We start from the raw sequence: 24,663 nt of genomic DNA on the forward strand, positions 1-24,663 counted from the left end.
ATCAGGGAAAGTTTCACTGAGGGTGCTTCCTGCCAAAATTACTTGTTTGTATCTATTTGCTATATTCTTGCACATGGGCATATCTCTTATGATAGAATGTAAGTTTCTTGACTACCTGCATACCTCTTGGTGTAAGGACACTCTCAAGGTCTTTCTGAAGAGCTTTAGAATTGATTGCATGACATGGGAGACACTGGCACAGGACCAGCCGGCATGGAATACCCTCATCAGAGATGGTGCTGTGCTCTATGAGCAAAGGAGAATTGAAGTAGCTCAAAAGAAACATGAGATGCCCAAATTTAGAGAATCCACCCCACATGATCGCATGGCCTATTTGTGTCAACCTGTTGTAGAGCATTCCAAGCCAGTATCGGTCTGATCAGCCACAGCTGGACACATTGTAACTTGACTCTAACACAGTGGTGTCATTTTGGTCCTCTTTGAAAATGAAGACAACTAACCAACTAAGTTTCTTGAAGGCAAGATTTTTAATTTGCTCTGTTCTTGCATGTGGGCGTATCTCTCCTGACTGAATGTAAGTTTCTTGAAGGCAAGACTTTCACTTTGTTATTTTGGTCTTTATATGCTCAGCACCAGACATAGTGCGCATGGTAGGAGCTTAATAAAGGCTGATTGATTGATTTAGGGGGTGGGATTTGGTTTGGGAGTTCAGGGATCTTTTCCCAGTCATCTGTTAGCTTTTCTGTGCTTCTCTTTTCTTAGCTTTAAAAGATATTTCCAATTTTTACCTGATGCAGTTAGTATTGAGACTAGTGTGTGGCAATCAGTGTGCCTCATGAGCCTTGCAGCTGCTACAATCGTGGATAAGCCTGGGTCCTTTCCAAGGCCTGTCTCGTTGATTCTAAAACCATTAAGTCAATAACTGAATTAAGTTCCTGACTCTGGGATAGAGCATTCCAAACAGAATCCTGGCATCATTGCAACTAGAAAGACTGAAAACCTTAGTCCTGGGCTTCAGGCAATACTAACGTCCTGGGATGAGGCTTGAGCCATTTCTGGAAATCTAGACTAGTTACCATTTGGCTCCAAAGGGAATGCAGGGAATTGGCCCTGCAGTGGCACAGTGACACATGCCTAACAAAGCCAGCATGCGCAACATGAAACAGTATGTATGTGTTGGAGCAACTGCCGCATAAAAGGATTAAGGGACTCCCCTTCCAGTAAGGCAGCATTCCAACCTTTGAAAAGCGACAATATCAAGTCCGCTGTGGAGCAGCAGTCAGTAAAGAGGCAGCACCAGCATACGCGGCCAACCTCACCCCAGAGGCTTCTATTGATTTTCTTCTGTTTAATAGCACCCTTAATCCTTTCCATGTGCCCACTGCAGCGAGCTGGAACCTTCTGAGGCAAAGGCAGTACACTGAATGCCAACCTAGGAGACTGGGCTGAGGACTCAATTACAATCATCGAATTGTCACTGAAACAGCTCTTCCTCTCCTCGCCTCCCAACTTTAATCCATCCTTTGTGCTGCTGCCAACATAATCTTCCTTATGCACAGATCTAGTCATGCTGCCCTTCTTCCCAAAGATTTTTAATGGCTCATTATTGCTTGCCAAGTAAAGTTCAGACTCCTTTGCCTGGCATTCAAGGCCTTCCATAATCTGGTACCATCCTGTGTTCTAGCAGTAGGTCATATTATTTCCCTTTGTGTACTCTATGCTTTAGCCAAACTCTGGTCCCTGAGGGTGCTTCCCGGCATTTGTGCCTTTGGTCCTTCAGTTTCCTTTACCTGGGATGTCCTCTCTGGTCCTCTGTTATTTTTATGCTCTCCCTTCATGAAACCTTTTCTGATTGCCCAGGTTGATAATGATCTTCTCTTTCATAAATAACGCAGCACTTGGTTCTGCCCTTCTCTGTTGTGCTGATCATGTATTATAGTCTTCTGTATTTATGCCTCATTAACTTAAAGGACAATAATTTCCAGGAAGGCAGAGACCATGTCTTACCTAATATATGTCTGTGAGTCATCTTCATTGAAATAATAATTCAAGCCATAGGAGCAGATGAAGTTACTAAGACTTAGAGTATATAGAGAGAAGAAGACCTGAACAGAATTTGGGGGCAACACTGACTTTATAGGGCATGATCTGGAGGATGTCAGCAGATGAGTTGCCAGACAAGTCAGGAAGAAAATCAGGAGATACGACTGTCACAAAAACCCAGAGAGGACAGTGTCCAGTAATGGGTGTAAGGTCAAGAATGTCAAATGGGGCCAAGAGGGATGAGGACAGAGAAAATACCATAAGATTTGGCAACCAAGAGAAATTTCATTTGAAAGATAAGGTATGAGGCCAGTTTGCAAAGGATTGAGGAGTGAGGGGACAGGAAGCAGAGCTAACAACAGTAGATAACTTTGTTTTATAAGAGTTAGACTGAGAAAGGAAGGAGAGATATGATATGATAGTTTGAGGGAATGGTAGGATCTAGAGAAGATTTTTTAAGGATGGGGAGACTTTAGTATGTTTGAAGCTGGTAAGGAGAGAACCAGTAGAAAGGGAAGACTAGAGCGAGTGGATTGATCTAGTAGAGAAGAGAGGGATAGGATCAAGGGCAAGGAGAAGGACCATCTCATTATCAGAGATTGGAGGAATTGAGGAGAGAACGAAGGATGATGGATCAAAGGGTGTAAGAAGACAAGGGTAGAAGAGGGAGCTTTTTAATTTTCTTAATAAAGTAATAGGTGAGGTCCTCAGTTGAGAGAGTAAAGGGAGGTTGAACACGGAAAAGCTTGAGGAGAGAAGAGTTGCGGTAGAGAGTCAGGGAATCAATTAGGGAGGAAAAAAAAGATTGCTTTGATGCAACGAGGGCCTAGTGGATGTGAGATAACATACATTTGTAGGCTTACCCGACCAGTATGGTTGTATTATTTCTTTCATTTCTGTTCAGTAGCATGTGAGTGTGAATGGAAGTAGATGGTGGAAGTAATTCAGGCTCTTGGCAAGGGGTGAACAGTGATAGGGAAAGGGAGGAAGGAATTTGAAAGTAGGTGAATGAAGGAAAGTGAAATCAGAGCAGAGGTAATGACCTGAGAAAATACTAAAGAGTGTGAGGGATTAGAAATGAGGATGAAAATAAAGAATACATTTAGGAAGGACACAGAATGGGGAGAGATTGAATGGTAGGAGGTTATGGTCAGACAAAGGATAGTCAGAAGTGTTGATGAAGGAAGAGGAACATTTGTGGGTAGCATTGAGATTAGGGGTGTCACCATCCTTGTGTATGGATGGCTGAGGCGGAGTAGAGAAGTGAGTCATGGGATTTGAGGAGAATGAGGTAGTAAGAGGTTAGGATGATTGAAAGAGCAAATGAATTTAGAAATCTTCTGATATAAGGGCATTAATTTGAGAGGAGAGGAAGAAAACGAGACAGGCACTCAACTCCTGGGGAAAATAGAGAGAAACAACCACCACGATCTGTATGAATGAAAAATTTTTGTCGATTCAACTTCAAAGGAGAAGAGGTTGTTGAATGATGAGGGCAAAGGGAGGGTCTGGAAGAAGGAGTATTCTAACTCCCTGCCTAGAACTAGTGTGTTGAAGGATGTGAGAGAAAGAACATCCCATGCTGGAGAGAATTGCTAGGTATGTAGTATCAGCTGGGAAAGCTAAGTCTCTGTCGAGAGCAAGTACATGGAATGAGTGGAAGAAAAATGATCAAGAATGAAGGGAAGTTTGGGAATTTTGGAGTTCATGTTAGAGGGCACAGTGACAAGGTAGGGTAGAGTTGGAATGGGACATGTGTGGGGTAGGGTGGATGAAGAATTTCTCCCTTACATTAAGCCAAAGTCTGTCTTCCAGTATTTGGCGTTTTTTTGGTTTGTTTTTGCTATTGATCCAAGTTCTACCTTCTTGGCCCAAGCTGAACATCCACTCCCTTTTGAAAAGGATAGGGACTGGATAGGTTAACGTGGTATAGTTGACGGAGAATTGGATTTGGAGTCAAAAGACCTGGATTCCAATCTTGGCTCTGTGAACCTGGGCAAGTCACCTGTCTTCTCTAGAATTCCTTGTCAGCAAAATGAAAGAATCAGCCTGATGATCTCCAAACTCCCTTCCAGCTCTAAAGCCTGTGATTCCATGGAATGTCAGTTTTTAAATTTGCCCTTTTGTCACCATTCTCACTGCCATCATCATGGTGCAAGTCTCACCGTGGTGCAGGTCTCATCATCTCATGCCAGAATTACTACAGTTGCTCAAAGGTGATGATATCTAATGATGTTGTGGCTTTGGGTTCTTCCTTTTTTCTGACCACTAACACAGCGACCAAATGGAACTCATACTGCATCTATACTCATATCAGCAAGACAATCTTCAGAACATAATTCACAAAGCAAGCTGGTGCATGTCGAGAGCCGGCCATGCCTTTCTTATCAATGATGCTTCTTTTACAAGCCAAAAAATACTGGAGCCTTTTTTTCCTGAAATGAAGAATGGGTATATCCCCTAGTCTGTGATAAGGCTACTGCCATTGAACATGAGCATGTGGTAAAATCCAATCTGTCCTCCTCTTGCCTAGCTGTGATAGCTACTACTCAGGTCACGAAGACCTGAGTCTGAATCCTGCCTTAGACATTTAGCAATTATATGAACTCAGGCACATTATTTAACCTCTCTCCTCCTCAGTTTCTTCATCCATAAAATGGAGATAATTATAGCACCTATTTCATAGCATTGTAAAGATAATAATAGTTAACGTTTATATTATATTTAAGGTTTGCAGAATGCTTTATGTATATTCATTTGGTCCTCCCAATAACCCTGTGAGGTAGGTGCTTTTGGTATTCTTATTTTACGTGTGAGGGAATATGCAACTAGTGAGCATAGGATCATAGATTTAGAGGTCATAAAGTCCAACCCTCTCATTTTACAGATGAGGAAATTGAGGCACGGTGACATTAAAAGGCTTGTCTGGGGTCATGCAGCCAGTTGCTTTAGAAAAAGGAGTTGAACTTAGTTCTTCTTGGCTCCAAGCCCAGATCTGTATCATTATTTGGTGCCACCTACCATCATCGTCATCATCATCTTTTTTTAAAAGGCAATCAGGGTTAAGTGACTTGCCCAAGGTCATACAGCTAGTAAGTGTCTGAGGCTGGATTTGAACTTGGGTCTTCTTGATTCCAGGACTGGTGCTCTATCCAATGAACCATCTAGCTGCCCCATCATCTTCATAATTTTCAACAACAGTAATAATGCCAGCAACATAGAAATGGTGGGTCTGGCACATGGTACATGGGACTCAAAGACAAATAAAGATGAGACATTTAAAGAAAGATGGCGCCACTTCTGTTTCTACCTGCTAACGCTAGTTACAGACTCAGTGGAATTCAATGCTAGGAAGTCACTAATATGAAAAGTGTTATGAAGTGGGCTGATTCCTCTTTGCATAGTGGGAATGGATCTCTGCCTGTACATGATATCCGTCTCATTGCTCATGCAGTCTACTTGCTCTCACTTCCATGTCACTGACCAATAATACATTTCAATTCAATTAAAATGTTTATGTTCCAGACACTTCCCCACTAATGCTTTCCTCCAGTGTCTCAGCCTGGCATGGAGGAGATGCCCATAGACCATAAATGGCTCTGTCGACTTCTGCCTCCCAAGATAGAAAGGCTTCAAGTATAGGCCTGTATACTGTCCCAGGACCAGCCTAGCCAAGTTCAGAGAGGTTCATTCACATCACTCCCTTCTCAGGGGGTGATGACCTGTTATTTGGTAAGGGGTGATAAACTAATATGGAAAGAACAGAGGGAGAGGGGATGATTGATAGAGCTTAAAGCCCTGGAAGAAGTGGATTCTGTTCCCCCTCCCTATCCCTCAGGATATATACATTTCTTGAGGATAAAAATTGTCTTGTTTCTGTATTTACATCCATAGTGTCTTGCACAGTTCCTGGCACTAAGGCATTTAATAAATACTTATTAACTGACAAAAAAATTAAGTATCATGGCCATCACTGAAGGCAAGAGCTATTGAAAAGGAGTAGGAAAAGGGAAGAAAGACTTTACTGAGCTTAAGTTTAGGACTGTTTAGCCTGGGAGGGTATCAAACCTAAGGCCCTGGACTGAGTGGAAAGAATGGTAGTCAGGATAGCTGGCTTCTCGCTCCCTTTTTGCCTACCACCAGTCATGTGGCTGCTGGAGAGTCTTTTACCTCATGGAGCCTTACTTTCCTTGTCTTTAAAATGTGTATAACAGTACTTCTTGTCCTGCTCGCCTCACAGGTTGTTGTGCTGAAAGTGCTGAAGCATCTGTTAGTATAAGCAGTTATTGTTACGGTTCTGACAGCCTTTTTTTCTTTGTTCAGATGCAAGTTACTTGGTGCAGTAGATAGAATGCCTGAAGCACTTATTAGCTGTGTGGTCCTGTATTTGTCCAGTTACCCCATCTATAAAATGAAGATAATAATAGCACCTGCCTCCCTAAGAAAACATCTTTTTCAGTGACTGAATCTGACAATACATACAACATTCTGTCCAGGCATTCCCTGCTTCCTCATCTATTCTCTGGTCCCTTCATTGGTTTTTCAATTCCTCAGACTCCAACTTTTTTAAAATGATATTTTCATTTTGCATCACTGGGGTCATAGTAGAGGTGGTTCTTTCAGATTTGCTTCTTTTATGGCTCTGCATTAGTTCACACAAATCTTCCCAGTTCTGTTCAATTCCTCATGTCTATCATTTTCTACTACATTCCATGACATTAATAGGCCATACTTTTTTCATTCCCTAGTCGACAGGTACCCGTTTTTGTTGCTACTTCTTCGCTCCCACAAAAGTGCTAGGATTAATATTTTGCTATATATTGAAATTTCATCTTCCTTGAGGCCCTAAGTAACAAGGTTTACTCGGCCAAAGAGGACTGGATAGTTTAGTCACTTTCATAATTCCAAATTTATATTCAGAATGGCTGGACTTTGTCAAAATTCCATCAATAGTGAATTATTCTTCTAACCTTGTCTATTCCTATTCTATATCATCTTAGTCGATTTCAGAGCTGTAATTAAATATCAAAGTGGTTTTAATTTTGTTTCTCTTAACATTAGGGATTTGAAGCACGTTTTCATGTGCTCATTTGTAGTTGGCAATTCTTCTTTTGACAACTGGACATTAGGATTGCAATAGTGCTTGGCCAAGTCCTCTCAAACCACTATTCCCTTTGCTATTCAATCTAAGCTACTTTTTGATGGTATTAATTTCATCCTTTAAAAAAGAAAGACAGTCATTCTGGTTCCTCTGGACTTTAGCAGGCAGTCTTAATGAGTCACAGTGGTTAAAAACAAATTCATCACCCGCTGACTAGTCTTGTATGTTAGTCCTACTAAGATCATATGTAGAGCTTTTTTTGTCGGAAAGGACTCGCCAGAGTTTACATTCTACTGATACAGCCTTTAAAAATCTGGGGTTACCTCCACACCATGAAGAGATATGGAAAGAGGATTTCAGTGGAGCTTTGGATGACATAGGAAAGTTTACTGCATGGTGTGTCACAAGGGTCTCTTGGGTTAGGTTTCCATATTCTGTCATATCTATCTAAAGAGAACACTTAGGGATTAGTGATTCATTGTATTCCTGTGTAGATAACAATCTAAAACTAAGGGGTTCTCCAATTTTCCTGAACCTGGATAATACCATGGGGACACTCCAGGGTGGGGTAGCTGACCACTTAACACTTCTGAAGCTGGGAGGATTTGAATGAGTTCTCATAGGCTGTCTGCTCCTTTGGCCTTGGAGACAAGCATCCTATATTTGATCTGTCTTCTGCAGGGCAAATTTCCTCCTTGCTGCTTTTTTCCAGCATTCATTGCCACCCCCTTCTCCATGGACAGTTTGGCCACTGAAAGATGGGGGTGGGGATGGGGGTGGGGTGTAGTGGAACAGATCCAGTTTTCCTAGGAGGGGAATCCCATCTGGTTCTTGCATTGTCAAGGTGGCAACCTTTTGAGTTAATCTTATCCCCTTATGTTTTGTAATCTGTATCACCAACTAAAGAATCCTTTTTATAGTTGGGGACTAAAATAGAGCTGGCACTTCAAATTCAGGCAAGCTATCAAGTTTGAGAATGGGGGGGGGAAACACAAGAATTGGGTGGGATGGTGATTTCAATTTCAGGAAGGCTGCAATCTCTTTGAGATGAATGACATCTTACTTACTATTTTACTTCTGCATTTTAAATCTCATCCTTTTCCCACAAGAAAACAAAACCAAAGCAAAAATAGTCCCCTCTGGGGCCAAACCGAGCAAGTTTAATTAATAATAGAGTGGAAAGAGCACTGGGTATAGATTCATGGGACATGGATTCAAATTCCACCACTGAAACTTTATATGAACAGGTATAATTATATAATCTTACCAGATACTGAAAAGACAAGTAAAAACAATTATATGTGTAAATTTTCAGCTAGGGTTCAAGTTGTAATGTCCACAGTGTTCTTGAACTTTAGTTGGTGGCTGGACATGGTACACTTAAACCTCAAGCTAACTTGGGGGATCCCAGCAAAACATTGCAAAACAGGAAAAAATCTAGGGACACAAAAATAAAAGTGATGTGGTTGCGGAAACCGAGTTGCCATAGCTCTTCAAGACTCACTGAGACAGGGTGGAATCCAGTGTTTTGGAAGGTTTCCTCGTATGACACAAGGTTTTGGAATTTTACAGCTGGTAAATCCTCATTAACACAGGCAGCCCTCACCAGCCAAGACCCACTGGCTCGATGCTGACTCTGGGGCTCATGGTGGAAGCTAGTCTGTTCTTGATTATTCAGCTTTGAAACTTAATTGTTTAAAGAGCATTAAAAAAAGATAGATTTTCTTGGAACAAACAAAAGGCAGAGGCTCCCATCACCTGCTGAAAGCAAATTGATCATTTCTGAGTCTGGCGTGGGTAGTGGAATTCCCTATCCTCCCACTTAGTCATAGCATCCTGATGTGAGTCATTTTATTACTTGGAGGTTCCCAAAGGTTTTATTTTGAGTGGAGCCTTTGTTTAATAAACACAAATACATATACTTTTTTCTTTTCTAAATTAAGTATTTTTCCATGAGTTGGCATGCTGGATAAGTTGGAACTCTGTTAGAATAACAATCCACTCCCTCCCGTTTCACTACTCCACTACTGTGTTTGTTTCCTTTCAACCAAGATGGAGTCCTCTTTGTCAATAGCATCCATATGTGATCATATAAATTTGTTTCATCTCTTTGTAAAATGTCAGATTTGGGGTTGGGCTGGATGTGTGACTAATCTGCTGGCCTTTTACCTCCAAGAACTTTGACCTTGGTGACTCAAGTCCTCAGTGAAATGAAAGTGCTGGCCTCCAGCCCACCATTCAGGCATGATTGAATGTGACTAAAAGACTGTATCAAAAAGAGAGACCATATTTCAGATCCAAGTCCTTTAAGCAAGACTCTATTCCAATATTCTTATGTCAAAAATTGCCCAGTTTGGGCTGGGCAGGGGGAACTGTGCTGAATTCATCTAAACTTCAACTTCTCTGAAGATTTTAGGAGAGTCTTTCAAAGGAGGCATGTTGATTATACTCAATGACTCGAATTCTGTTTTGAAGCTGCACCAATAGAATGATGTGTCACTTTAGGCCATGCAATTAACCTCACTTGCTTCATCTATGAAGTAAGGAGCTTGGACCAGATTGATATAGAAAAAAATTCTATAAAATTAAGTTATTATTAAATTAAAATTAAATTTCTATAAAAATAAAAATTTCACTTTTGGTGTCACTTCTGATATAGGAGGTCTATTTCAGCTATAACATCTATGATTTTCTGGTTCCATGGGAGTATAATTTAATCTTAAACTTTTCCAGAAACATATATTGCCATTGTTTTTCTGTTATAGAAGATTAACTAATCAGAAAGTGGGTTATCAGAGAATCAAAGAATTGGAGAGTTGGAAGAGACCTCAACAGACATCTAGTTCGACTCATCTGAAGAGTAATCTCCATACAAGTGGTCATTTGCCCTCTCCTTGAATACCTCCAATTTGAGAGGAACCCATCACCTCTTGAGGCAGCTTATTCCAATTATGAACAGTTCTAATCATTCAGATGTTTTTCTTGTCATCAAACCTAATTTTGCCTCTTTGCAACTTCTTCCCACTGCTCCTGGTTCTGGTCTCTGGGGCCAAGTAGAACAAGTTTTGAATTAATGGTACAGTGGAAAAGAACAGTAGTTGTGGAGCCATAGGACCTGGGTTCAAATCTTACCATTGAAGCTTATTACCTCTATGACCCAAGGCAAGCCATTTGTAACTTTGTTGGACCTTAATTCCCTCATCTGTAAAATGAATTTGATGACTTCTAATGTCTTTTTCAGCTCTAGATCTATGATCCAAAAAATACTTTAAGGTATTTAAATCTCAACCTACATTTTGAAACTTCTCTCTATTTTCTTACTTCTTGACCATTTCCAGGCCTAGATATAGACTAAGCGTATGAAGTTAGCAATATAAAAGTTGAATGGGGGTCAGGCTTTTAAATCTGTTTAAAATAAGGTTTGGTTTGTTCAGCACTTCACTTATACCTTCTGCCTTTTTTCTTCCTTGTGCTTAGTGGATTATTGAATATCCACAATGTGGCTGAATTTCTTTTAGTTTCCTATATTGTGTTTTAAAGGAGGCAACAGAAACTTGGTCCCCAGAAATTAAAAAAAATCTCCTGCTTTTTGTACTTGAACTGATGCCCTGCTGGGTCATGGAGGTGACCTTGAGTTCTTTAAGGCTATGACAGCAAAGACTGGCAAGGTTTTGCATATGTTTTTCACACGACGACTAGCTTAGCTAAATCATAGCAACACTCATTTCCAGAAGGTTGCTTATGCTACTGGAATTCATGAAGACCATCTAATAAGGCAGAGAAGTGCGGCCAGTGTCGATAGAGGAATAGCCTGCACCAGTGGAATCGTGAATCCTTGGAACATTCATGTAGAAGGTTTATGCATGAGAACTGGGCAGTGGTAGTTTAGCAAGCTCTTTGGAGTATAGGTGAAGTTCTGCTGCCCACCTCACATTCAAGTCTTTGAGTTTTCCTTCTCAATTAATTTAGAACCATAGAGACTTATTGAACATTAGAGCTGCGAGTGATCTTAGAAGTCATTTAATTCAAAATTTTACTTTTAAAACGAGGAAACTATGGACCAGCGAAGATCAGGGAACTGCTAGAGACAGAGCTCGAACCAATTGACTTCGGTTGTCTTCTTTTGCATGTACAGCTATTCTTCTCCACATAAAAAGGAGAAACTAATTCAGCTGAAGTGGCATAGAAAATCCACAGCAATCTCACCTTTATGTCTGTTTGAAAAGGTTCTTTAGCCATGAATTTTCTTATTCCTGTAATTCGGTAAACTTACTTCTCAAGGTACAGGTAAATAAATTTGAGAACCTTGACATTTCTATTCCTGGAGAATCTGAAAAAACTAAGGGGTCCCCAGAAATAGACATGTCTAAGCCGGGCACTCCCATTAAGCCAGCTATGAAAGCCAGTTTTTCTGCCAGTTAGCAATCTCGATATAATGAGCACAGGCTCATGATTAACACAGAGACAACAACTAATTCAACAAAACCTTTATTTGAATAATTTTTTTTCTAAAGTACTTACAAGTTGCTGTAGAAGATCATGCTTGGTTTCCTAATACAAAATGACACTTTGATTTCCTCCAAGTCGGCCTCGAGTTTGGTGGTGTGATCACCACTTGAATAGGGAGGGGATAGGGTTTCATTCTTCTGAAAACTTACTCCTTTCAGTGTGAGTGCTGACACAATCAGATCTCTCATCAGGGCTTACTGCTTGAAGCCGTATCCCTGAAGTGAGACAGAATAAAGTGTTTCCTGTGCGCTTCCCTCTGCAGTGAGGAGTTTCTTGTGAGGAGACACCATTAAATCAACTGAATTGGCTGCTCATGATAGCAGCCGACTGGCCATCAGCTTGTGGCCCTGATAGACCCTCACACTTCTACTTCCTGTTTCCCACTGACTGATCATCCTGTTGAATTAGCCCAGTAATAAAATTAAAACTAAACACTGTTAAGACAAGTTCAGCATTACGGTCATTGCTTAAAGAGTGCTTCAGCCATTTGCCCAGAGAATTTGGCTCATGTCTTTTCTCCTATGAGTAAGGCTTGGAAGGGCCTTTTTGCATGTTGGCTTAATTTTCCATGTTAAGTTAGCACTGGGGAAGTCTGTCAGAACATCTGCTCTAGAGACCAAAGCCCTCTATTTAATCTTAGCCCAGAGCAGTAGAAGGGCATTCAGTCTCATTGGGCCTATTAAGTTCTTGGCAGGCCTATGGAGAAATGCCAAATCAATGGTATTAGTCTGGGGGATGTAGCCTATAAAGAAATACCAGCTTATTTCAATGAGAAGGCAACACTTGGAAATAAGTCATGTTCATGATCAATCAAGATGTGTTTACAAGCAGCATCTCAAAGCCCCAATCCCATCCCCTTAGATAGCTGCTTTCTGGCAGAGGATTCTCTGATAAGAATCCATCATTAGTCACTGAGCTCTGTTTTGAGGGAAGTCCTGACTTGGTTGTGGCAGTAGTGGGGTTTAAAAGTTTGAAATTCACCTTGAAGTTCCAAGTTTAGTCTTAAGTTGTACTTTGTTGTGAGATACTGGATAGCTTACTTACACTTTCCATTCCCTCTTATTCATGAGGAAGCATCGTTGTGTGGTATAAAGAGTACGGACTAGATTCAGGGGACCTAGGTTCAAATGCCAACTTAGCCGCTTATAGCTCAGAAGGCCATGAACAGATAACTTAGTTTCTCTGGTCCTCAGTTTCCTCATTTATAAAATGAGATGGTTGATCAGTAAAGTCCCTGACAGTTCTATATGTATGACCCTACGGACTTATGATCCTTTCCCACCCTACTCTTATGATCCAATCAAGCTGATAAAATTTCAACTGAAATTTGCAAATTTCAATTTCAAAATTTCACCCTCACCATGTAACCATGTGGAACAATGACCTGAGTACTTGTCACATCAAGCCTAAGCTTTTCATCATGGCTTTCTAGACCCTCCACAGGTCAGTTCTCACCATGCATGCCAAACGTTTTCTCCCTTCAGGCTGTTTTTTGGGGGGGGCAGAGAAAAGGGGTTTTTGATCTCAGAAACCTTGTTTATTTTTTAACTTTATCCTCATTCACATACATGCCCCTTTTTAAATATGCTTCCTCAGCTTATCTTTATTCTTCCAAAAGTTGTCCCTCTTTCAAGTCCCACCTCCAGTCCCACTTTCTCCAAAAAGCTTTCCAAAACTATTCTAGCACATGGTGATTTCCTCATTCTTGGAATTTCTATGCAACTTTAGCTTTTAATTATATATCACATTGTTTTGTTCTTGAAATGATTCTACACATGACAGTCATTTCTCTGAAATTGGTTAGTAGACCCTTTGAGGACAGGGACTTTTAAAAAAATTCTCCTGTATTTCCTATAGTACCTAGTATAGTGTTGGACACACAAACAGTATTTTGATTGATTGACTAATGAACCTGATTTTTTTCTTCTCATCTAGGAGGGTACAAAAAATTTAGGAGCAAAAGTTTAAACTTTGTCTCCCTTTGCCAAGAAGAACTTTGTAAAAGTACTCCCTTTTCCTCCACCCACAACCCGCCAACCCTGCCCCTCATCTTAAGGTCCAAGTTTGGGCAATAGCTTTTCCCATGAAATAATGGGTTCATTAATACCTGTTATTAGCTAAGGGGTATTCTTAATATCCATTGTAAATAATGGTGTATTTGTTCACCAAGGCATGGGTTCAATTCAGTTCAATTAAGCAAGCATTTAAGAACCAGCTGAGTGCTAGATGGTGGGGTTACAATGACAAAATACAAATTGAACAAAACCTGCCCTCAAGGAGCTTATATTCTACTGGAGGAAACAACGTGTATGCAAATAAAGAAATACAAACTATAAACTAAGTAAATGCAAAGAAATTTCAGGGGGCAGGGGTGGAGCACTGATGGGGAAATCAGGAGAGGGAAAGGAAATTTGCCGCATTGTCTGAAATAGTTTTTTCACAAATTTGTTGCTGTTGTTTACTTAGTCATGTCTGACTGTACATGACCCCTTTTGAGGTTTCCTTGGCAAAGATACTGGTGTGCTTTGCCATTTCCTTTTCCAGCTCATTTTACAGACGAGGAAACTGAGGCAAACAGGGTTAAGTGCCTTGCCCAGGGTCACGCAGCTACTAAGTGTCTGAGGACAGATTTGAACTTAAAAAGATGAGTCTTCCTGACTCTGGGGCTGGCATTCTATCTACTGCACCACCTAGTTCAAATAAATGTTTGCTTTTAAATGTCAGAATGCATCTCCTGGAGTTGTGTTCCCAGTCTGGACCCATCTTCGTAGCATGCCAGAAAGTAATGAGAGTGAGGCCACATGGGTACCTCTCTGAGACTTATCCCATCTGTCATGTGCTCTTTGGGAACCTATGAGTTGCGGAAAGGAAGCTGTTAAATTTAGGATTGTGCATGCTGGTGTTTGCTGAGAGGGCAGTGGGCCTCAGTGATTAGAAGAAGTTGCAGATCGCTTTAGAAATTTAAAAGAAACCAAAAAACTTGAGAATGTCTATTCAGAAAAGGAATGGGCCCAGCTGCGGTGGCAGCCTGGTGGGTATTTTTCAAAAACTGAGTAGGAAGAGTGAGAGATCCCATCATTGGGCAAGAGCCCCAGACTAATGTACAAATGTCGAAGAGTCTCAAAACTGGCCATCATCATAGGAAGCTTTTTTTAAAGCACCTTCCTGGACATTGCCACCAAACCCTGGCCACCTCAAGAGTTTAAAGGGGATTAGGAATTGAATCTTTCCTAACTAGGCAGCCACGTTCATATGTAGGGTTTTCACCTCTGAGTCAGCAGCAGGGGCTGTAAATTATAGCTGGCCAAGGCAGTACCAGAAGTGTTGAAAATCACATGTGCATGTGGGTGGTTTCGATGTGGTGTGTATATGTGTGCGTCTATGTGGGGGGTGTTAATGCTTAATTTTACAGATGATAAAAATTTCCATTTTTCCTTTAATAAGCTTAATGGGAGTGAATTTCTCCTCCTCTCCCCTGTCCCAAAGGCTTACTCATCACCAGGCTTTATTAGGAATTCAACTGTTGGACATGTTTGGGGTAGCTTCTATTCCAAAGACTTGATTTGTGTTTTCTTTTCATTAAGTCCTCTTGAAACCTTTTGAACAATGTGGGGAGTGCAGAAGGAACATCAGCTCTGAGAGAATGAGAGGGATGGAAGGGGTTGAAATGGATCATAGAATCACAGAATCTCAAGAGTTGGATGGCTCACAGGACATTTAGTCCAGCTGGATCTGAACAAGATGTCGATGTCCATTATAATGAGAAGGGAAAATCAGTTTTTGATGATGTGTGTCAATCTCATGGCCCATCCATGAAAGACACAGGCAATTTATTTATCCATTTAGTCAACTTTACATGTTGCCTGAAATTGAGAAAGCTGTTTTCTGGTTTCATTTTCCATTAGAACTTTTGTTTATTTGCAAACAGAATATTAAGTAAGTTGTAACTGTGGCCAGACCTTAAATTAGTCTCATCTTCTTTCATGACATGCATTCCTTGGGGGAAAATCACTAGTCATTTTTGTGGCCTTTAATGGGAAACAGTTTTGTGAAAGACAGAGGAAGATGACCTGATACTAATCCAGATTTTTCATTTTGTGATTCAGTAGTAAAAACACTTGACATTTTTATGTTTGTTTCCCCCAATAGAATGTAAACTCTTTGAGAGCAGGGACTGGTTAATTTTTGTCATTGAATCCCTAGTGACTAGCACTATGCCTGGCGCATAGTAGGCACTTAATAAGTGCTTATTAATTGATTTTCACTGATTTCTTTAAGGTATAAAAGTGCGTTATGCATTATGTCTCCTTTGATCCTTAAAATAATCTTGTGAGATAGGGCAAGTTTTATTGGGTTGAGTCTATTATCATTATCCCTATTTTTTGCAGTTGAGGGAATGGTGGCTTAGAGAGGTAAATGACTTACCTGAGGCTACACAGCAATTATAATAGCAGTGGAACCAGGATTTTACAAACCTAGGCCTTCTGACCACCAAAGCCGGGGAACTTCCCCATTATACCACAGCTGCCTCCCTCCCCAAGAACATACATTTGTATCTAATTACAATAAACTTTTGGTGTTTTTGTTTTTGAGACAAAAAAGGGCCCCTCTGCTCAGTTCTACAGGAGAGATCAAAATTCTGACGTCTTACTTGATTTAATTTCCATCCGAAAAAGGACCTGATTAGCAGTGATGGGCGATTTCACATTTTAGCCTGTAAAATAAAGATAGAAAAGGGCAAGGGACAAATTGCTTTCATCTCCTTGCTCCTGGTGAGGGCCCAGAAGCAGATTCTGTATGACATTTTCTTGGGCAATTATATACAAGTTAGCTTCTTCACGTGCCCGCACGTGTGCGCGCGCGCACGCACACACACACACACACGCAAAGATTTTTTTTTCCTTTCAGTGATCTAGTCTTTTTTTTTTTTTATTTGAATAGCATTTACTCTCGGCCTCAACTGTCAGAGAACTCCTGAGACATTCATAGTCAGGGGTTAAAAAAGAAGTAAACACTGATGGAGTAAAATTAGGATTGGATGTCGGCAGCCCAGAAAGTCTAGTGGTGACGAAAGCTGATGGAGCCTACTCCCTGTTATTTAAGCATAAGGTTATTGCCTGAGCTGCAGAGTGTTTCCATTTAGTAGGGCTTGGGTGTTCAAAGGGCAGAAGTCAGGTTGATGATGAGTATTTGGAAGAAAATATTACCTTGTCCCAGGCACCATATGGGATCAGCCACCACAGGAAAGCCATGAAGTAGTTTTTTTTATTTTTTGGCCCAGGGAAGTCTCCTTCTTCCCTGTTCAAAGGGCCCCATGTCTCTCGCCTTCAAACATAGTTTGGTGTTTTGTGATGTCAATGGTGATCGATTGACTTTGAGTCCATTTATTATAGCTGGGAATAGGTCAGACGTTGATATTTCGGGTCAGCTCCAGCTCTGTGCATGAGGTTTATTTAGTAGCTCATACTGGGATCCTTAAGTCTCCACAGTGACATTTTGGAGTCCTTTGTCTGTTGGGTTTTATGGGTAATGGACAAACACCTTGTCACCTTTGAATTTCTGTCCAGGTTAAACTGCTATTTTAACACTGTAGAGAAACAGTTCGAGGTTCACACAGAAATAATTCAACAAACATTTATTAAATACCTACCTAGGCCAAGGCACTGTGTGCAGTTTTGGAGATATAAAGTAGCTAGGTGGCACAGTAGATGGAATACTGGCTCTAGATTCAGGAAGAACAGAGTTCAAATCTAGCCTCAGATATTTACTAGCTGAATTACTTTACATGAGTCACTTTGTACTGTCTGCCTCAGTTTTCTTCTCTGTTTAAAAGTGATAACAAAGCACGTCACAAATATGTATGTATAAATATATATGCATTTATAAGGAGGTAGGTAGTCTGGCATAGTGGAGATAATACTGGACTTAGAGTGAGGACGATCTGGGTTCAAATATTGCTTCTGACACTTAGGTATGGAGTGCTTGGTAAGTCAATTAAACTCAAAGTATTTCGGGAAACTTCCTAGACTTGCTTACTAAGTCATAAGTGATCTATGATCTGCATTGACGGAGGGAGTTCTCTTACCAGGGGTTACTTGTGCTGATGGAATCACAAATCCTTTACATATATACATATATTTAAAGATACTTTAAATTTACACTCCATCATTACATAATGAATCAAAGTAAGTTTATACCTATAGCCATCATCTCCTAGTCCTGCTTCCATGCCTCCTCATGGCATAGAAATGACTCTGGGTTTTCTAAGAGGACACAACAGAATCCACATACCTGGAGCATCCCAGGATGAAGCTGGAAAGGTTTCAGGTTCAGACCCAGTGATAAATAAGGGTAGGCCTGCTGCTGTCTGAACCAGCTAGCCAGTGTAGCTAAGGACTACTGCAGTGAGCAACACTAAGTTGGCCATTAAGTGATGATTTTTTTCAGCCAGTTTTCAGCAGTTTGTGAAGTCTGTCTCTTAAGTCATGGAGAGGTTGGGATGTGATCTGCATCAACCTTCTCAAAGGGTGAGAGTCTATAGGGATAAAGACAGGATGGACCTGAGATTTCATTGTTGTAGGGAATTCCCAGGTGAGGAAACTCCCTCTACCAGCAGATCAGCACCTTCTCTGTAACTTATTAAAGAGTGTTCTAGAGCATAAGGGGTTGGAACTTGCCTGTGGACACACAGTCAGTATATATGAACTGAGACCTTCCTGACCCTGGAGCTACTTCTCCATCTACTATGGCAGCAGTATCAAACCCAAACAGAACCAGGGTCTGCTAAACAACACATGAGAATCCCTGTGGGCTACATGTTGACTTAGAAAACCACAAATCAACATTATCTAGGTTTATTGTATTTTAAAATTGTATTTAATTGTATTTTTATTTATTTTGTTAAATATTTCCCAAATTACATTTTTAATCTGGGTTGGGCTACACTCAAGAGTCTGTGGTCCCCATGAGGTTAGTCTATTATGTTTTTGATATCTCTGCACCATACCACACTGTTTCTGAAAAAAAAATATATATATACATATATATAATAAACATATACCACACTCGAGTATGTATATTTTTGTTGTTGTTCAGTAATTTTTCAGTCATATTCAACTCTTTGTGATCCCAATTGGGGGTTTTCTTGGCAAAAATATTGGAGTTGTTTACTATTTCCTTCTCCAGCTCATTTTACAGATGAAGAAACTGAGGCAAATAAGATTAAGTGATTTACTCAGGGTCACATAGTAGGTGTCTTAGGACATTTTTGAACTCAAGAAGATGAGTCTTCCTGACTCCAAGTCTCTCACTGTACCACCTAGCTTCCTGAGTATGTGTACACACACCTACACATTTGCACCCACACATATACATACACATGTATTTATATATGCATTTATATACGTATATACATACATACATATATATATCTTGACTAGGAAAAGGATTATGACTTAGGAACACATGATTCCATTCTCTGAATGGGTGGTCAGTATATACATTGACATACATACATTAAGGAGAGGTTATTTCCTCCTCATTTCAAGTTAATCAGAGTAGTCTTTGCAGCAGGAGAGCAGTTAAGAGAAATAGAGAAGAAAGGAATATATTAGGGTAGCTTGGATGATGAAGAGTAGAAGTTTTTTTTTTTTAATGGAGAATGTAGATGTTGTAGGGCCTAGGTTTTAGAAGAAGCTTCAGGGTTGGGAGCAGAAGTAGATAAAGTAAAGCAGATAAAAACTGCAGAGAATATTGGCATAAGTGGCAACTTCTTCTTAATATACTGGATGGGTGGGTCAGTTCTCCTTCCTCCTAACCAACCCTCTTCCCCTCAACGTTCTCAAAAATCTATTGGCTAGCCTCGAGCAGCCTGCAAAAGCTAGCTTGGGATTTCCTTGCTGTAGTGACTGGCTACAGAGAGGTCCCTGAAGTGACTACTGCTTTCCAGCCTTTAGAGGCACTTGTTTTCTCTGGCCAGAGCCCAACGCCATTCAGAGGGGGCAGGGAGGATGAGAGGCTTGGAAGGAAGAAAAGCTGTTTTCATTAGGACTGAATCTTTTAAAGTGAGTGTGTTTATAGGGGACTAGGTCTAACCTGCAGCCACTCAATGAAGGGGCCAAAGTAAATGCTCCTTATTAAAGTCCTGGAATCCCCTCTGTTCATTCACAACCCTGACTGGTCCTTTGGGATGTTAGGGCTAACTGGTAAATCCAGCAGAAGCATTGCAAAATCTAATTACTGCCTGCTTCTGTTCTTGCCGCCTAGGTACTTGATTCCTCTGTCAGTTTGTCAGAGAAGATTGACCCCCTTGACCAAAAGACATGCTGTTAAGGAGTAAGGGAAATAAATCGTATCCTTGACCACAGGCAAGTGGTAATTCCTGGGGAGCAATGGTGAAAATAAGAAGATGATGCTGAATGTCACCCGCAGTTCTGACATTGAGCGGAACCCAGTCAAATAGATTTTTTTTTGGTGGCACAACATCATAGAGGGGAGGTGACTTGGCTTTGGATGATGAGGCTCGATCCACCTATAGTCATGAATTGTCAACTCTATTAAATATCTGCCACTGTGACTTTCTAGTTCTTATATTTGGATTGGACCTTAATCTAGTCCAGCGATGTCAAACTCAAACAGGAATGATCCCAGCTGGCCACATGTTGACCTACAAACCCCAAAATGAACATTATCTATGTGGTATTGTTTGTATTTATTTTGTTAAACATTTCCCAATTATATTTTAATCTAGTTTGGGCCTCACATGGGAATTTTGAAGGTCATTTTTGGCCCTAGGCTGTGAATTTGACACCTTTGATGGTCTGCCCTCCCACATAGTTCAGCAATCTTTTATATAGAATCCCTAACAGGTGGTCATTCAATCTTTGCTCACAAACTCCTGATGACAGGACTTATTACGGGCAGCCCACTCCATCGCTGGATCTTCTAAACTGCTAAAAATCTATTTCTTATATTGCTTCTAAATGCGTTCCACCCATTGGTCATACTGCAGTCTGGAGTGCCATGTTGCTAATAAGTCTTCTCTGTCTTTCATGTAATTGTCCTGCAAACATGTTCCTCTCTGAATTTCCTTCATATGACATGGTTTCCTACCTCCTTCACCATACTACTATTCCCTGAATAATCCTCTACTTTGTCTTTGACGCTTGTCAAATGTGGTGCTTATAAAAGAGCACAATATTTCAGCTATGGTCTACCCAATGCAGAGGATGGAATAACCATGACTTCTTTTCGATTTAGCTCAGTAGCATATGTAAAGTACTTCCTGTACGTGAGGCATTTTGGTAGATGTGGGAGATTCAAAGTCAGTCCCTACTCTCAGGGCACTTAACAATTCCAGTAGGGGGATACATCATGGAAACTGATCAGTAAGTGCAAGGTAATTTAAAGAGAGAGAAAGCTCTAAGGAAATCATGCAGGTTTCATGGCGTGAATGAAGGTGGCACGTGATCTGAACATTAGACTTCTATTAGTATAGCATGGGACTGAGTCAGGTTTTGTTTGTGAGTTTTAAAGCTGTTTTATTGCATTGTTGTCTCATTCTAAGGCTTACAGTCAACTTATCCTCCCAATTCTTTTTCATATCAATTACTGCCAAGCCAGGGCTTCTAGCCTATGCCTAGCAACTTAGATATAGTATGTACATTTGTCCATTAATTTATTCTTTAAAAATGATTGCCTATTCAAATGTTTTGTTTACTTTTTATGATTTTATCATCTAATGGATTTAATAAGGCTATTTGTTTACACAATTCTTATCTCTGTTTATCTACTTGGCTGTGGTCCACAGTCTAGCAGGAGGTGAAGTAAAAGGCTTTGAAACCAAAACACCTAATTACCTTTCTCTTGCTTTAAGGAAGACTGGGTTAAGAAATACAGCGAGCTTAGAAGTGGAAGGGGAGAAAATAGGCAGCTTTCTGTGAGCCTCGGAGGTGTTAAGATTAGTCCAGGGAGCTGGCTGGAGATGAGGAAGGATAGTTTCCCAAGATGGCTCTCATCAGTCAGATCTACATAGCTTAATTTTATATTTCGTGTGAAATTCGATCCAGCCTCAGAATGTCACTTATGTTCAAATCCAAGCATATGCCATCCCCAGCTTACATATGCTAAATTTATGGACCTTTAAAGATAGGAATGGCCACTCTGGAGAAGCTGCCCTAGCCAAATGAAGGGCATATCTTCTTCATTCATGTTCCCAAGTCCTGTGACAAGCTTTCACAGCGACCATAATATGTTTTGTTTGTTGTGCTTTATAGCACTTGGTGTCTTATATTTCCTAAATTCAGAATATCTAGGGAAGACTATTAGGAGCCCCAAAAATGGTGGGTTCATCTCCTTCCTTACTTTGTTACTTCACAAGATTTATAATTTCATTACTGTGGACACTCCGTTAGCCCTGAGAACAAGCTCCACTCCTTAGTAGACAGCTTTTATGAACAGCTATGGCCAAAAAATTCATTGCTAGATAGTTGTCCTGCTAACAAGCCTGTCCTATCTCACTTGTCTTCAGACAAAAGACATGTAGCCTGTTATGAGAATCATATCTGATACTTTCCCATCTTGGTGGAATCCAGTCAAACCTTATATTCCATTGGCACTGACTTTGAGAACCCAGGGTCACTGCCATATTACCACAAGACATCTGAGTAGGACTTAAAAAACTACACACACACACACTATTTGGAGACTAAGAACCTCCCAAGACTGTCCATAAAAGAGAGAGGAAAGGCAGAGAACTCACTTCTGTCCTATAGTCTGGCTACTGAATGTCCATTTAGCCAGCGGATCAGTTCATTTTGCCGGTTCACTTAACCAGTGTTTTCTGTTTTGATAACTTTGTTAGTCTGACCCTTTGTATATGTGTATAGGGGGAATTGGTCCATACTTGTGATTTCATCTTTGCATGGAACTGCCAGGGTGAAAATTCCCTCTGGAGGCAGCTAGGTGGCAGAATAGATAGAGCACTGGGACTGGAGTCAGGAAGACCTGAGTTCAAATTTAGCCTCAGATACTTGCTAGCTATGTAACCCTGGGCAAGTCATTTAACTTTGTTTGCCTCATTTTCCTCAACTGTAATGGGGATAATAATAGCACCTCCCTCTCAGGGTTCTTGTGAGGATCAAATGAGATTATATTTGTAAAATGCTTAACACAGTTCCTGGAACAAGTAGGAACTTAATAAATGCTTGTTTCCTTTCTTTCCTCTTCCTTCCACTAATGCAGATGGACAATTTGTCTGTAATTTATAGTATTAGAGAGTTTCCTGGGGGCACTGAGAGATTAAGATTAAGTGGCTACATAATTAGTATGTATCAGAGACACGGTTTGTATCCAGATCTTCCTATCTTGACGGTTGGCCCTCTATCCACTACTCCGCATTGCTTCTCAACGGTTTCTATTAGAAGGGTCAAAGTCAAGCCAATGAGAATACATTGCAGGATGTATAACAGAATGGACTCTCATTTCTCATCACGGTCAGTTTGAAACTTACTAAAGTATATTTGCCCCTGAGATATGTAGAGGATCCTTGTGTTCCATTTATGGAATGTGATATCAACAGTAAATCTAAATTTACTACACAGGACAGTTTGGCCTGAGATGAAAAGCTTCTCGGATGCCTGGCTGTTTCCGTATGAGCTCAGCATGATGCTACATACAAACTCAAGAGCAGGTGTTTATTGAGAAGGGTTCTGTTGTGAGATTGAGGGAGGACAGACGTAGGAAATTTTAGATGATTGTCCTGCCATTTGTTGTTTAAGCATTCATTCATTCAACAAACAATTATTAAGTTCTTTGTTCAGTCATTTTTCAATCGTGTCTGACTCTTCATGACCCCAATAGGGGTTTTCTTGGCACAGACTTTGGAGTGGTTTGCCATTTCCTTCTCTGGCTCACTTAACAGATGAGGAAACTGAGGCAAACATGGTTAAGAGATTTGCCCAGGGTCATACAGCTAGCAAGTCTCTGAGCCCAGATTTGAACTCAGGAAGATGAATCTTCCTGACTCCAGGCTCAACACTATCCGCTGTGCCGGTTCCTACTGTAAGCCAAACATTGTAAGAGCCATTGGGAGAGAAAGAAAAATAATTCACTTTCTCTGTACTTAGGCTGGTCTTTAGACAATAGGCAGTCAGTCATCATTGCTGTACTGGAATCCTTTCCAGATTAGTAGAATCTGCCAGTGCTTGGATTCTATTGGCATAGAATTCAGAGTAACATCCACGATATGATAAAGTATCAGAAGTATAGCTTTAATAGAGAGCTTTTTCATATATTCCTTTAATAAGACTGCACGTGTGATTTCATTAGTATAGGGAACTCCCAGGTGAGAAAACTCCCTCTACCAGTTTAGATTGGCACCTGTTCTGTAGCTTATCATCTTAAGAGAGTGACACTGATAGGCTAAGTGACTTATTCTGGGTCACATAGTCAGTATGTGTCAGAGGTGGGACCTGAACTCATGCATTTTTAACTCTGTGGCTTGCTCTTTATTTACTATACCACATTGGTTTTTTTTTTTAATGTTCCTTTAATGAACCTGGGGAAAAGAGATAGAAGAGGAGAAAGGAAAAACTTCCGATATTTACATTTCAGACCCTGAAAAACTTTCCAAGCCACTTCACCTGTGGCTCTTTAATTACTTACCTCCAACATAAACATTTGACACAAACTATTGAGAGGGTGTCGTTAACTATGGGCTCCAGTTATATCGCATACAAGCGTTCTGTCTTCTGCTACTCTCATGTTAATAGCTTTAGTTTCTGATGGGGCCCCAAAGCAGAATACAGCTAACACTTGTTTCATATTTCCTGTTCACCTAGGGATGGTTTGTTTTTTCCTGTACCTTGAGGGTTGGTCTACACTTACCCTCTCAGGCTCTGGAGACTCAGTAGGCATCTTGAAATTAGGCAGAAAAACTTTCTTGTATTCAGTGGTGTAGCTGCAGCCTGATTCCACCCAAAAGAAAACCAAGTTATATTTCTAAGGGGATATTAGAGGTACTTGGCAAGGAAAGTCTCTTCTTTCCTAGT

General features: G+C 40.5%; 1 protein-coding gene across 1 annotated transcript in view; it reads left to right on the plus strand.

Moving 5' to 3' along the window:
* The window catches only part of NFATC2 (nuclear factor of activated T cells 2), a 167,201-nt gene that overhangs the window by 84,101 nt on the left and 58,437 nt on the right, over positions 1-24,663 (plus strand). The window lies entirely within an intron of this gene.

Source organism: Trichosurus vulpecula, chromosome 3, assembly GCF_011100635.1.
Source record: "Trichosurus vulpecula isolate mTriVul1 chromosome 3, mTriVul1.pri, whole genome shotgun sequence".
NCBI classification, from domain to species: Eukaryota; Metazoa; Chordata; class Mammalia; order Diprotodontia; family Phalangeridae; genus Trichosurus; species Trichosurus vulpecula.